The sequence below is a fragment of the Suncus etruscus genome, chromosome 2, assembly GCF_024139225.1.
Source record: "Suncus etruscus isolate mSunEtr1 chromosome 2, mSunEtr1.pri.cur, whole genome shotgun sequence".
Classification (NCBI taxonomy): Eukaryota; Metazoa; Chordata; class Mammalia; order Eulipotyphla; family Soricidae; genus Suncus; species Suncus etruscus.
Window position 1 is genome coordinate 47,716,524 of NC_064849.1, and position 15,010 is coordinate 47,731,533.

The following is a 15,010-nucleotide window of genomic DNA, read 5'->3' on the forward strand; positions in this document are numbered from 1 at the left end:
ATAGTGAAAATCACAGTGTTAAAATGGAATGAGAGACAGAGAAGCAAATGCTTCTAGAGCAGGCAAGTTAGAGGTAGGGGATGGAAAGGTAAGGGGAGATCTCTGTGGTGGGTAGGATGCACTGAAGAAGGATGTTGTTCATTGTATGACTGAAACCCAACATTGAACAATTTTGTAACCACAGTGCTTGAATAAAGCAATAAAAACAAATAAGAAAAAACACTAACCATATTATGAACAACCTTGTATTAATGGTGTGTCAATAAATTAATTTAAAAATAAAAATATAATTTGACAAAGAATATCTTAGCAGAAATTGTGCTGCTACATATTCTGTAATTCTGTAATAATTTTATGGATTCTTACATAATCTTCACTCACAAAAGCAACTATTAATATCAAGTTTGTTTGCAACTGATGTTAACATAATTTTTCTATATATAAGCTCCATACTCAATTAAAATCTTAAAGTTATCTTTAATAATTAGAATAATTCAAATCTTTTTGAAAGAACTATTGCGAAAAGAGAAGTATATGTTGGTAGAGGGGTTACCTTGCACATAGATGACTTAGGTTTGAGTTGCACATTATCCTTTGATCACAGTGTCAGGTCTAAGCCCTGTGCACAATTAGGGGTGGCATAACTCCATTCCAAAATATTACTAGGACATTTATTTATTGACAATACATATATATGTCAACAAGCAAAAATTATCAAGAACTTTATTATTATCCTTCAAAGTATCACAAAAGCTTATCAAGTCATGAAAGCATAAAAGAAATGTTAAATGGAAGCAATGTTCCTACTTAATATTATATTTTATATTATATAAAATAATATATATAATATTATAAAATCATATATTAAAAAATCAAAAAAAGAAAAGGCCTCCCAATTTTTACCACAGGCTGTATAGAAAGAGGAGGTACAGTAAATGCACCCCATATACACCTCAAAACAGGTCCTTTGCCTGGTCTGTATTGTAAATTGGGGGACAAAAAATTCTATTTTGACATAATTTATTAGACATATACTTCAGATATAGTATTGTACAATTTTGTTACTATATGCTTTGTAACTGATTAACTAAATACAAAATCCTATGTAATCTGACAAAATAATTCTGACCATTTTGTAGACTCTATATATGCAGTCATTATGTTTAAGATTCGTATTTCACTTTTATTCTGAAAACAAACCCTGAACCTGGTATTACTAGCATTATTTTACAGATAAGATATTAGGGTTGTAAAAGACTTCACTGAATACTCAAAGTGAATCAGAAACCATGTCTGAGTAAAAATAATTTTTGTCAGCTACAAAGTAAGAAAATTCTGGTACACTAAGTTTATTAAATCCATAAGTTTCGCATTTAATTTTTAAATGTATGCACACATTTTGGGCCACAGTAGGCAGTCCTGTGTAAGGTAAACACCCTACCACTATGTTATTTTTTTTTAAATTACACTTCCCTATTTTCCAAAATCTTCGTGTGGAAAATGTAGCAATAACAATGTTACTTCAAAGGGTTGTCATGCTTTGACTATGGATAATGAAAGTGAAAGATTCCAAAAGAACCTTGAACAGGATAAATATTTTTGTTGTTCTTTAGCAACAACAAAAACTAATCATAGTTTTAAAGATGAAATATCTCTAAACCACCTCATGCTTTCCTATACTTACATTAAACATGTTAACCCTAAGTAGAGTAACATCATACACAATATATAAAGAAAAATTCCCTCCATCTGGGGCCGGAGCAATAGAAGAGTGGTAGAGCATTTGCCTTGCAGGCGGCTGACCCAGGGCGGATCTCGGTTTGATCCCCGAGTCCCATATGGTCCCTTGCCAGGAGCTATTTCTGAGCACAGAGCCAGGAGTAATCCCTAAGCATCACCAGGTGTGTCTCCAAAACAAAGCAACAAAAAATTAGGAAAGAAAAATTCCCTCCACCAAAATCCTGGTTCAAGCTACCAATTATCAGTGGGCATATCCTCTTAAGTTCGATATTAGGCTTATATTAGGCTTGAATGACAGAGTCCTTTCCAAGTTCCACATGACCCTAACAATTCAGTACTATTGTGTCCTCAATGTCTATTCCAAAAGCAACCTGACAGTTCTTTTATAATATAAAGTATTTAGTGTCATGTCTCTACTTAAAACTCTTCATGACATACTATCCCTTTCTCATATAAAGTCCCAGCCCTTAGAACTTTCTTCTCTCTAGGCTCCTTGTGATTTCCCTTCACCTACTCCTATTTAAACATAATTGTATTGGAGCTGTTTGTAAATACATCAAGTATGAACCAACTATTCCCTCTCAGTTTCTGACATTCTTGCCTCCTTTGAATTTAATTCTGATCATTCTTATTTCTAACTTCACACTCCATCTGCCACTTTTAATGCTTTCCTTCATAACATCACCTAATATTTATTAGTTAATTGATCTAGCACTCATGAATAAAAAAAATCATTATAGTAAGGATTTTTGACATTTACTTTCATTGTGTTCTTGGCTAATACTTGAAGAATTACTTGCTTGAATTAGTTAATCAAGTAAGGCTTCCTTCAGACTTTTATGTTCCTGGTATAGTCTTCGAAAAATCTGTTACATTTCAGCAGTCAGATATCATGCAAAAGCGAATGTGTCCGGAAGGTTAAACTCAAGGAATAAACTGAGCTGGAGTGAGGAGAGATAGAATTCTTGCAAGCCTAATATTCCATTTTGTTATTTCATGCAGAGTGAACAAGGTAATGGTCATAGTTGAAAGTAGAGACTAAATCTTATTGGGGTTTAGATGGCCGTGAATGTCAAGAAGCTGTTGGAGTTAAATTTAATAAGCAGTGAAGACTTCTGGAGGTTTTTGAGTAGGGAAATTACATGAGTGAAGCACTTTTAGAAGATTTATCTTGCTGAATATACAGAATAGATTAAAAGAAGGAATACTCTGAGTCCAGAGCTTTATATAAACCATTACAATCCAATCCACTCTAACATTTGATAAGTCAGAAAAGACTTAAGATTTTAATTTACAAAGTCTTCTAATTTAGGTCAACGAATTAAAGGAAATGCTTTTACTATAAGTGATATAAAAGCAAAAGAACTAACAAAAATATTAAAATATGGATTGTGAAATAAAATTTTTAATGGTGAAAGAAGCCTCAGTATAGATTGCTATATCTAATGGACTAATGACTAGGGATATATTATGCCAAATAACTAAGATACATGTAAAAAATGTATTGTTTTACTTATACATTACCAAATATATTTGTTGCAGAAAAGTAATGTTCTAAAATAAATTAAAATATTTTTTTATTTTTATACATCTGAATTAGACACATATAATAACTATACTATATAATTTACAAAAAAGAAAATATTGTTTGTGGTTTTTGAAAAAAATAACATAAACTGCGGAGCAAATAGAAATAATATGATTTGAAATAGTTATATTTTCTTAAAGCTATGTATTTCTCAAAAATAATATGCTGAAACTCTTTAGAAGATAAATAATTCAGATTGTAATTTAAAAGTCTAAACATTTATAGTTTTTTCTCATTTTATCGAATTTAATACTCAACTCAGAATTATGTATACCTAAGAAAATTCACTATTTTTAATTTATTTAACCCACAGTAAATCTTTTACTTCTTTTAATTTTATTCAAGGTATACATATAAGTCATTCCAAGACTTCTCACTATTTATTTTTAAAAAGCTTCAAATATAATTTTACAGAAAATATTCATTTTAAATCAATTACTCTGGGTAAAAGTCCAGAGAAATTTGTCACTTCTTTACCATGTCACTATTACAGGATTTATCATAAATAAGTGTTATATTTTAATAATTCAATATTTCCACAGAAAAAATGCGAACATAATTCCAGGTTTTCAAAAGAAATGGTAAAATGTGTCAAATGTGTAGGGATATAAAGAAAAGGAAAGAATAATACCCAACGACAAAAGAAACAAAGCCAGGATAAGTGGTTCTTAGTTGAAAAATTGCCAAATTGGGCATGTGAGGATTAAGGCAGATAAGGATCCATTATGACAATGATAATGGAGAGACATAGTGGATGCTTAAAGGAGGTAAACAGATGATACCCTTTAAGTAACAGCACTGCAGAAAACAGCGCCTACAAGTTAAAAAGAAAACATATGGGATAGGAACCAGAACAGTGCTGCAAGCGGTAGGTCGTTTGCCTTGCACGTGCTAAACTAGGACTGATGGTGATTCGATGCCCCAACATCCCATATGATCCCCCAAACCAGGAGCTATTTCTGAGGGCATAGACAAGAGTAACCCATGAGCGTCACTGGGTGTGGCCCAATAAAAGATAAAAGAAAAAAAAAAGAAAATACATGTCATAGAGGTAAGCTGAGAATGGTGGGAGAGAAACTGGTGATAATGGTGGAGGTAAGTAACACTGTTGAAGGATGAGTGCTAGAACATTGTACAATGGAAACAACTTTATATCTAGTGATATGTATATGTAAATATGTATAGTGATTCAATAAAATAAAAGTTAATAATAAAAATAATTTTTAATAATGTGTCAAGCACATATCAAAAATACTAGTTTCAGTCCAGTGGAAATAAAGGTAAATTATCTTTTTTATTATAGCAAATAACAATAAAATTATTCATATTATATAATACATGTAAATTATCTTATAAAAATATGCCATGATACAGAATAGTCATCATAAAGAAAAGTAAAGTCTTCAGATAAACCTTTGCTCAGTAACACTAAGAAAAGCCATTTTATAAAGAAATAAAGGTCAACTTGAAGCCTCTCTTGAATCTAAATATGAGTCTTAGATGAGGACAAAAATATATGTAATAATGACTACATTTGTGAGGCATCAGAGAGCCTTTCTCAAAAGATTTTGAAAATTTTGGTGAATAAATAATTTGAGATTAATAATAAAATGGTATTTCATACAGAAGAAAGAGTTAAAGACTATAAAACAAAGAAGCATGAAATGCCTTAATACAATTAAGGACTGAAAATAGTTTTGTTGGTACAAAATATTTTAGGCAACCTGGAAATCCCATTTAAAGAAATAAAATAGTATTTGTGTAACCTAAATATTGCATTAGAAGATATGAATATGTGAGTACGATAAAGACTGTGAGTGAAGTAAAGCAATTGGATTACTATACAAATAATAATCTGGAAGTCTTTTGAGGCCATAAAGCAGCATGGAAGCCTAACCCACAAAGAAGCGAGCATAATGTTGATGACACAGTAAAACTCTAAACCCAGGAATAAATTATTTGATGGTACACTATAAAAGACCAACCATAGAGAAGTAAATTTTTGACTCACTGTAAAACACTATTCAAATAAATGTTCAATGTGACACTTGAGCCACAGAAACCTGCATTATAATTTAAAACAGAAAACTAGCTAAATTTTCAGACCTCTCAGAAAAACCTGCAGAAAAATAGTTTTTATATAGGAGACACACTGCACATTCATATTTTAAGACTTTTTTTTTTTTCAAAATCTCTGGTAATGAATTGAGGTTCTCTTTTGAACTACTTTACCTTTATATCATGGTTTCATATTTTTATTTTTTAACTTGAAACATTACATTTCACAATAGCAATAAAGTTTTTATTTTGTAGGGGTGAACTGAATTTTATAGTGGAGAGACCAAATGGGAAATTACAAGAGTCAAAACAGCAGTCTAAGTATATTTTAAGCTAGTGCAGCGTGTGCCATTATTCATCCACAGGAAGCAATGGCTTTCAGCACACCAAGATAAAGGTGAACTGAGCATTGATGGAAATGGTCACAACACAAACATTTTTTGAACAACAATGCTTACATATGTCAAGTAAAATAATCCTTACTGCTAATACTACTAATGTTACACATAATAGATGTTCTTCAAATTGAATCCAGAATTCTTGCATAACTTTCTCCCCAATACTATATGCATTTGTAAAAAGGATGGAATCCTATTTATCTCTATTACCTCTGAAATTCTGTCACTATTTCTGTTACTTGTATAATGCTATCAATAAGTACATTAATAAATCACTGATATAAAGATGGAATACCCAAGAATAGAAAAAGTGGACAAGAAAAAAAAGAAAAATGTTTTGTATACTAGGATATATATTAAAAAGTGATAGTTTTAGAAGAAGTGATAGATTAAAAAACTTAAATTAAAGTTGATATTTAGATATTTGTAATTGAGAGGTCAGATAATTTCACCACTTTATATAAAAGTCTTTTTTTTACCAACCAACAAAAATTAAGTCAGAAACTTTGAAATAAGGCATATCAAAGTACTAAAACTCTAAAAGGCTAATATACTGAGAAAAAAAATATTATTCTGAGAAACTAAGTTTTCATTTGCATAAATGGCAATTTTGTACTTTATCATTTTCTCCCAGGAAAAATTTATGTACATGTGCATGTAAGTTCAAGTGGCACACATAAAGACTACTAATCCAGTTTTCTTTTTTCAGGTCCCTGAAATTACAAGATGATTTAAAGATGCAAAAGCGTATTACAAGATAAAATTTACTAAATGAAATATTGACATTATTCATTCCACTCATTATGAGTATAAACATATAAAATAATATAAAGACAACCATATCATGGAGAATATTGTCAAATTCTTCAACATCATTTGATATTACATAGAGAATGCATACCTATCATAAAGTGTGTTCTAACAGAATTGATTTATTTCTAGAAAAGGGCATTAAGAATTGTACTTGTGACTCAAAAGATAGTACAGGAGTTAAATGTGTGACATATATAGGCAACCCTCAACTGCACTATATGGTCCCCTAAATATTCTGGAACCACAGAACCCAAGAAGCAGACTAGGGATCCACTTGACCTGAGATCCTCATCTCTACTAAAAAATGCCCTTGAGAAAATGTTTTTTGAATATTTTTGGTTTTTTGGGGGTGTTCAGGGATCACCTCTAGTTCTGCATTGAGAAATCACCACTGGCAGATTTGGGGTCTATCTGAGGTCCAGGAAATCAAATCATAGTTTCTCATGCAAAAGGCAAGTGGCCTACATTGTCTATCCAGTTCCCAATGGGTAATTTTAAAGCCTTATTTTTGTGTCAATTTACTGTTCTCTTTTTCTTGTTCTTTATTCCAAAAATTAATCTCCTGAAAAGAAACAATGGGAAAGTTCTGAAGCTATTGTACTAAAACTGTATGATTATATTGAAATCTTTAACAATGTATATTTTAAAAGTATTCTACTAGAGTTAGAGTGATATATAAGTTATAAGATGAAAGGTAAATTTTCAAGAATTAATTTCTTAAAGTTCTACTTCAAAAATGAAATATGAATCAAATACATTATTTTATGTTACTGACCAGTTTTATCTGAAAATTTACAGTTAAAAATGATTTAGGTTTCTGTTTTGCTAGGGATATTCCTAACTACAATAATATTTTTGTTCAATATAAAATAAAATCATTTTCAAAGTTCTATTCTTTTGTTATAAAATCTATATCAAGTTGGCTCAGAGATTGCTCAGAGGCTAAAGTTCCAGCCTTGCTAGAATTGCTGCAAATCTAATCACCACTGCCATTCACATCCATTCGGAGACTCTACCAGGGGTCCTCAAACTTTTTAAACAGGGGGCCAGTTCACTGTCCTTCAAACTGTTGGAGGGCCAGATTATAATAAAAACAAAAATTATGAACAAATTTCTATGCACACTGCATATATCTTTTTTAGAAGTGAAGAAACAAAATGGGAATAAATACAATATGTGGCCTGTGGACTGTAGTTTGAGGACCATTGCATCTAATCTGTCTGTGATCCACGTGAAGAGGGTTGAGGAGGTGGTTATATGAATAAAGTACATGCTTTGCAAGATTACTGTAGTGAAATAGATCCCCAAATAGATCTGCTGTCAGAGATCCCAAGCACTTCAAAGAATTTTCAGCCACACTGTTGCCAGGTATGTACATTAGACAGAACACTCCATGAACAATTCAAACACAATGTTGGAGACCAAGACATCAGAAAACTATAATGCTCTATGTGCACTGCACCCAAAAATGACAGCCGGGGTGAATGGTCCACTGCCATCTCAGCAACAATGAGTGGGAAAGCAACATAAAAGCTTTTACCTCAGTCTGGCACTTAGTTATGTGAGGCCAAGCTAGCCAAATAAAGACAATCTGTGTTAATATCTGCTCTCAATCACAGCCAATTTGCACTCAAATTTGGGACAATTTGCACAGAAACCAACTGGTGTTACTGTGGAATATCATGATATTAATTTTTACCATCATTAATTTTCTAGCCTGGTTGCCTGTCCATTTTCTAGTCTCTTGCATCCTTTTATTTTTTTTTCTATAGTGATTTGATAATTTTCTAATTCTTAAAATTATTTTCAAATTATATAAAAAAGAAGCATTATCGAGAAAAAGAGTTGATTTTTTAATGCAGCAACTTTATCACTCATCTATATGGCAAATACTGTTTCTTGTGTTCCATGAAAAGAAACACAAACATTCAAAAATTTTACCTTTAGCAATATGAAGCTATGGACTGTATCTGAGCTCATAATAAAATATCTGTTATCTGGAAGTAAACAGTTTCTTATTTTAAGTTAAAATAAATATATCAGGGTTTATGGCTTTTTTCCAAAAAACATTCAGAGGCCAGAGATATAGTACAAGAGTTAAGACTTTTCACTTGGATGCATTTAAGCCAGGTTTAATCTCTGGAATGCATCTGGTCCCTAAGTACCACCAGGGTTGATCCCTAGACAAAGAGCTAGGGATAAAACCTAAGCAGAGTCAATTGTGACAAAATAAAAATACTACTACTACTACTACTATTACTACTACTACTACTACTACTACTACTACTACTACTACTACTAATAATAATAATAATAATAATAGTAATAGTAATAATATGATGATGAACAGAAAATTCAACAAATGATATTTAAAAAAAGTTAAATATTAGTGAATTTCCAACTAAACATCAGAACTCAGATATATCATTTGTTCTGTATATGCAAACAAACTTCTTGGCAGACTTAGTTGCTAAATTTCTGCAATTAGTAAGAGTGTTAGTAAATTATAATTGATGCTTTTTTAACCCATAAACATCTAATAATATTAATGCCTAAAAGACAATTGTCACTCATTTATAAACACTTATTTAGTTAAATAAACAAATATTTAATTAAATTTTAGAAATAATCATTTTAATCCTTTTATCATAATACTTTTTCCCTTTTATCATAATGTGTACAAAGTAAAAAGTGTTGACTTTAATAAATATATAAAATTGAAAATCACAAGACCCTCCTACCTTCAGGAGAGGCATATGCATTTTTCTGTGCATATATATATTCTTCAAAGAGAGCTTATTCATAATAAAAATTAATATGCACTATGTATGTATATGCAATTTTTCACAGAATAAAAGAATAATTGTGATTTTATTTTCTTTATAAATACAGATATATTTTATATAAAGAGTAACGCAAATTAAGAAACATAATTACTAATAATAAACGCTTAGATTGCTAGTCCTTTCTTATTCTTCTTAGATTTTAGGCCACATCAAGTGGTAATCGAGGCTTATTCCTGGATCTTTGTTTATTGATCACTCAAAAGGAGTTGTGAGGACCATAGTTAGTGCAAGGGATCAAACCCAGGTCAGCAGTTCTAAGGGCAAACCAACTATACCAACTATATTATACCAACTATATGGTATCTTCAGCTATATATAGTTTTATTTGAAAATGTTTCTACCATTAGAAATCATATTGCAAGGGTGGGAAAAGGGCATCAGGGAGAGTGAGAGAGAACAATTGACATTGGTCTTGGAAAATGCTCACTGGTGGAGTTAGTTATACATTTTATTTCTGTAAACCAATCATGAACTAATTTATCTGTGGGGAAAAAACTGTAGTATGAACAAACTTGTACTCATGGTGTATAATTTAAAAAAAGTGAAAACAGAGAAAATATTGCAGGGGCAGAGCAATAGCACTGCGAGGAGGGCGTTGGTCTTGCATGCAGCAGACCCAGGTTTGTTTATTGGCATCCTATATGGTCCCCCAAGCCTGCCAGGAGGGATTTCTGAGCACAAAACCAGAACCCCAGAGTGCTGCTAGGTATGGACCCCAAAATAAATAAAGATACCTTTAAATACAAGTACTTTTTTAAAAAGAAATAATATTGCAAGTAACGTCTTTGTATTTATCCAAGTAACTGTGCTTATAATATAAATAGACTCGGTCATACCTGAGTCTATTAGCATTTAACAGTGTGAGAGCACAATACAAAGTTCTTTATAAAGGAAACATTAATTGTATTATCCTCTCTGGTTCATTAAGGTACCTCTAAATATCCATCACTTAATCATGATGAAAATAACAAGGCAATCTGTGTCTTAGAAAAATACGAATGAATAATGTGTTATTTAATTTTAGCTGCTGATTTTTTTTAAAGCAAGCACAAGCAAGATTAAATGAATAAGGAAAGGGGAATACTGCCACCATTAGATAAAGAATCTAATCCATGAGTTGATATTTGCCATTGCTAGAAAACCTGCAGCTCTTTAATTAGTCCTAAGAACAAAAAGCATTTACCCAAACACAAAACACACTAATCCAAAAAGATATATGCCTATTACTGTCCACTGAATTTTTGTTTAAAATACCTGATTAATGAAAACAACCAAGTACCCAATGACAAATGAGTGGACAAAAAATTGTGTGGAATAAGTACACAACAGTTATAAGTAAAGATAAAATTGGGGCTGGACAAAATCAGGTCAACAAGAACAGACTCCATATCTGTATTTGGCCAGTTCTGTAGACTTAATCTAGTCTCAAAAGAGATGTAAAACGGGGCCGGCGAGGTGGCGCTAGAGGTAAGGTGTCTGCCTTGCAAGCGCTAGCCAAGGAAAGATCTCGACCGAGGTTCGATCCCCTGGCGTCCCATATGGTCCCCCCAAGCCAAGGGCAATTTCTGAGTGCTTAGCCAGGAGTAACCCCTGAGCAACAAATGGTTGTGCCCCCCCCAAAAAAAAAAACAAAACAAAACAAAAAAAGAGATGTAAAACAAGATGGGAAAAATCTTGTATAAATTCACCACACAGTTGAAGATGGCAATTTAGAAGACAGAAGAAGTTCCCACCTTGCTGACACCATACCAGCTGCACCCACCATGCATAACCACCACTTTGGCAATGACTCAGCTTCACCACACAATCACAGAGCTTTGCAAAGATGCCAAACAGACCAAAACGTTAGACATGCTGATATTTAGGCTGGCATCTCCAGTCCCATTTGGTATGAGTACTGTTAGTCTCCCCCAGCTTCTCATAATTCCAAAAGCCATGGCAGCCAAAACAAAGACCCACAAAGTGGCAATAATAGGCACAGAGCATAGAATTCCTGGACCACCAGCCACATATGTGATCTGTGATAACCCAATTTTTTTTTCAGTACTGTTATACCAGTAGGGACACATCAATTTAGATATCAACATAGATTCAAAGCCATCTTTAGTTCAGAAACAAAACAAATAACAGAAAATCAACTAGTAACAAATCATTTAGCAAACCTTCTGACAATGATTTAAAAACCTAACTGTGAGTTACATTAATTTTCACAAATTTTCCTGCTGTGTTACTTTTTTTTAATTAATGATTTTGTTTACCATTTACCTATAAACAAGTACTATAAAATATATTATTTCATGCCTGCCAATGTGTTAGACTTGGGACTAAATGGGAATCTGGGGAGAATGGTGAAGGGAATTTTACATTGGTGGTGGAATTAGTCTTAAAACAAATTTTTCTTGAGCAACAATGTAATATGTAGTCTTTAAATAAGTAATTAAAAAAAACTTCTGGGCTCAAAAAGTAATAATATTTGCCTTGCAAGTGGATAACTTAGGTTTGATTCCAAGCATATCTCCTATATTATCCTAATTATCCTAATATATCCTATATTGTCACCCAAGTTCACCAAAAGTAGTTCCTGAATACAGAGCTAGGAGTAACTGCTGAATCACTGGGTTTAGCCCCAAACAAACAAACATAAACAAAAGATCAAAATCTTGACTTTTGCTACAATACATATGAAAACTAAAGAGGGTCATAATAAATAAAATATCCTTCATAAGAGAAATATGTCTGATAAATTGAATACATCAGAAAGAGAGAAACAAATACTAAAGTATCCCTCTTATCCCTCTTATAAAACTGTGTTTTATAAAGAATAAAAAACAACAAAAGAACAATGTTGTCCAACAAAACTCTTGGATGCAACTAAGGATATCCTCAGTTCTATTGTCTGCATCCTATAGTGGACAGGGATTTAATAGGCTGAAAAGTAAGATGGAATTCAGTGGATTGTCATAGAAAAATTAACATTTTGGAGGTCAAAGTTATTTTTATCATAATATCAATCCCCATATATGTAATATATGCATATATACACAATATACATAATTGTAAGTTAATATTACTACAACATACATATTTTACAATGAAAGAAATAATAGGACTATTACAAATACTAGCAAAAAGTGTACTGCTCTAGTTGTTTTAATAAAAATGAAATTTCTGGACTGAGGCTGGAGCAATATTGTACAAAAGGTAAGGCAATTATCTTGCATGTAGCTGAACCTACCTTGTTCTCTGGCACCCCATATTATCCCCAAGCACAGCTAGGAGTAATTTCTGAGAGAAGAGCTAGGATTAAGTCATGAGTAGTGCTAATTGTTCCCCCACCTCCAAAAAAAAAAAAAACTTTTAGGGATCAAGAGGCAGTGCAGAAGGTAAGGTGTTTTCCTTTCATGTGGTTAATCCTGATCCAATCCACAGCACTGCATATAGTCCAGTACCACCCAAAAAAAATGTTCTTGAATACCAACATGTATGTTACCTTTCCCCTTAAAATTAAACTATCAACTACTTAAAATATAATTGAGATACTTTACCTGAAATTTGTCTATTTTTAAAAACACTTAGGGCAAAGAGAATAATTAAAAGTTAGAAATGATATTCCAACAAAAGAATCAGAGAATAGTATAAGAGAACTATGAAGTTTGTATGTGTGTGTGAATTGTGAGAGAGATCATCATAGGATGTACCACAATTTAAGGATGTCTTTCCTTTACATGTGCTCTATAATATTACAGTTGCTATTTCTTTAGTTGAACTCTGTACTCCCATTTAGCATCCTGGCAATGATATAGAGTAATATCATTTTGTAATTCAACCACTGCTTAATCAAAATGTCACTTTAGTCTGTCACTGGTTATAATTTAAAAAGCTCAGGTTACCTCAATTAAAAATGAGTCTTTAGAGTACTTTGAAGATTTCATGTGGTAACATACATTGAGTGCTCTACTCAAATTGAAAAAGACAAAGAGTGCTATTTTTATAACTCTCGCTATATTCTATTTTTGCTGATAACCTTCCAGCTCACTGTTTTTCTCCTCTGCATAATCATCTGAAGAGGCTGCAAATGATATGATATTACATTACAGTATATCCTCCTTGTTCACAATTACTAACAATGGTAATATTGTTGACTTTAATTAGATGATAGCAATGATATTTCCTCAAAAGAACTAACTGCAAGAAAACTAACCAGTTATTCAAATGTCAATCCACCTTGACTGATGAAAGCATAATGTTTTATCCATAGTTAAAATATTAAATTTCCTAAAAGTATATGAAGTAAAATATATGTGTTATATAGTCTCCATAGTAAAATCAGTGCCAAAAGAATAGAAATCATTCCTATGGATAGTTGATGATCATGGTAGTTGAAATCCAAATAACTTAAATATAGTAGTTCGGGAACTCTTCTTGTTAATGTGGGAACTTATGGTTGCATTAGTCATCTATTAAATTGTTACATTATCCTAGAGGAAACAGGAAAAGTGGCTTACCACACTACATTATTTCTTTAGAGGTTGCCATCAACTTCCTTCCAAAATGGTATTCAAAGTTGTGATTTCACCTTTTAGTAAATTTTAGAGTATTATAACCAGAAATGGGCTCTGAAAATGAAGCTATCATGATTCTGTTTCAATGATACTGTGAATTAAAATGAAAGTAAATACTCATCATTTAAGAATGTATGAAAAAAAAAAGAATGTATTAAACATTAGAAAGACTATGTGTAATTAAAATAAAATAAGCATATAAATAGATGGGCCTTTGACTACCATTAAAGGTTAGAGGCTAAAATGCCATTTTGAAAATATATGCTTGAATGTTTTAGTAAAGATGCTGAAAAATGACAATAAGACCACTTAATATAGAACACATAACAAGTAATTGCTTTATGTTGGAGTTGCCTGAAAAACCCAGGTATGTTTAATTACTTTTCAGATGCCCCACTTAATAAGAAATCAAACACACAAAAATTTTATTTGATTTTTGATTATCACCTGGTGATGATCAGAGGTTATTCCTGACTATGCACTCAGAAATTACTCCTGGCTTGGAGGACCATATGGGACACTCATGGATTGAAACCCTGTCTGTCCTAGGTTAGATGCATGCAAGGCAAACCTACAGCTTGTGCCACTGCTCCGGTCCCATAAACAGACTTTTTTTTTTTCCAAAATCCCCATGGGATTTAATTTTATCTTTTTTTTATTTTTGAATGGAAGTTGCTTTATCTAATGACTATAGGAATGATGAAATCCTGAGGGAAAACTATGGGCCTCTAGGAATAGGTCGATTCAACTTTAATAACAGAGTTGAGTCCATAGTGAAGCACAGATTCTCTTAAAACAGCCTAGTTCATCCCAGCCAGTACTCTCCAACATTTTATGGTTTAGTTTTTTTAAGCCGTAATTTCAGCACAAAAAGATAATTTATCTGACTTAAAATTAAGTTCGTTATTATCCCTAAATTTTTAAATGTAACTGAAAATTTAGAAAGGATATTAATCAAGTAAAGATTTATCCTAACTAAAATAAACAAGAAACAATTTGTGACTT

The 15,010-nt window shown here is 32.0% G+C and overlaps 1 protein-coding gene and 1 pseudogene across 2 annotated transcripts in view; one reads left to right on the plus strand and one right to left on the minus strand.

Moving 5' to 3' along the window:
• LRFN5 (leucine rich repeat and fibronectin type III domain containing 5) overlaps positions 1–15,010 on the minus strand; it is a 305,202-nt gene that overhangs the window by 269,261 nt on the left and 20,931 nt on the right. The gene's annotated exons all lie outside the window — the stretch shown is intronic.
• On the plus strand, positions 887–1,001 carry LOC126002708 (uncharacterized; annotated as a pseudogene).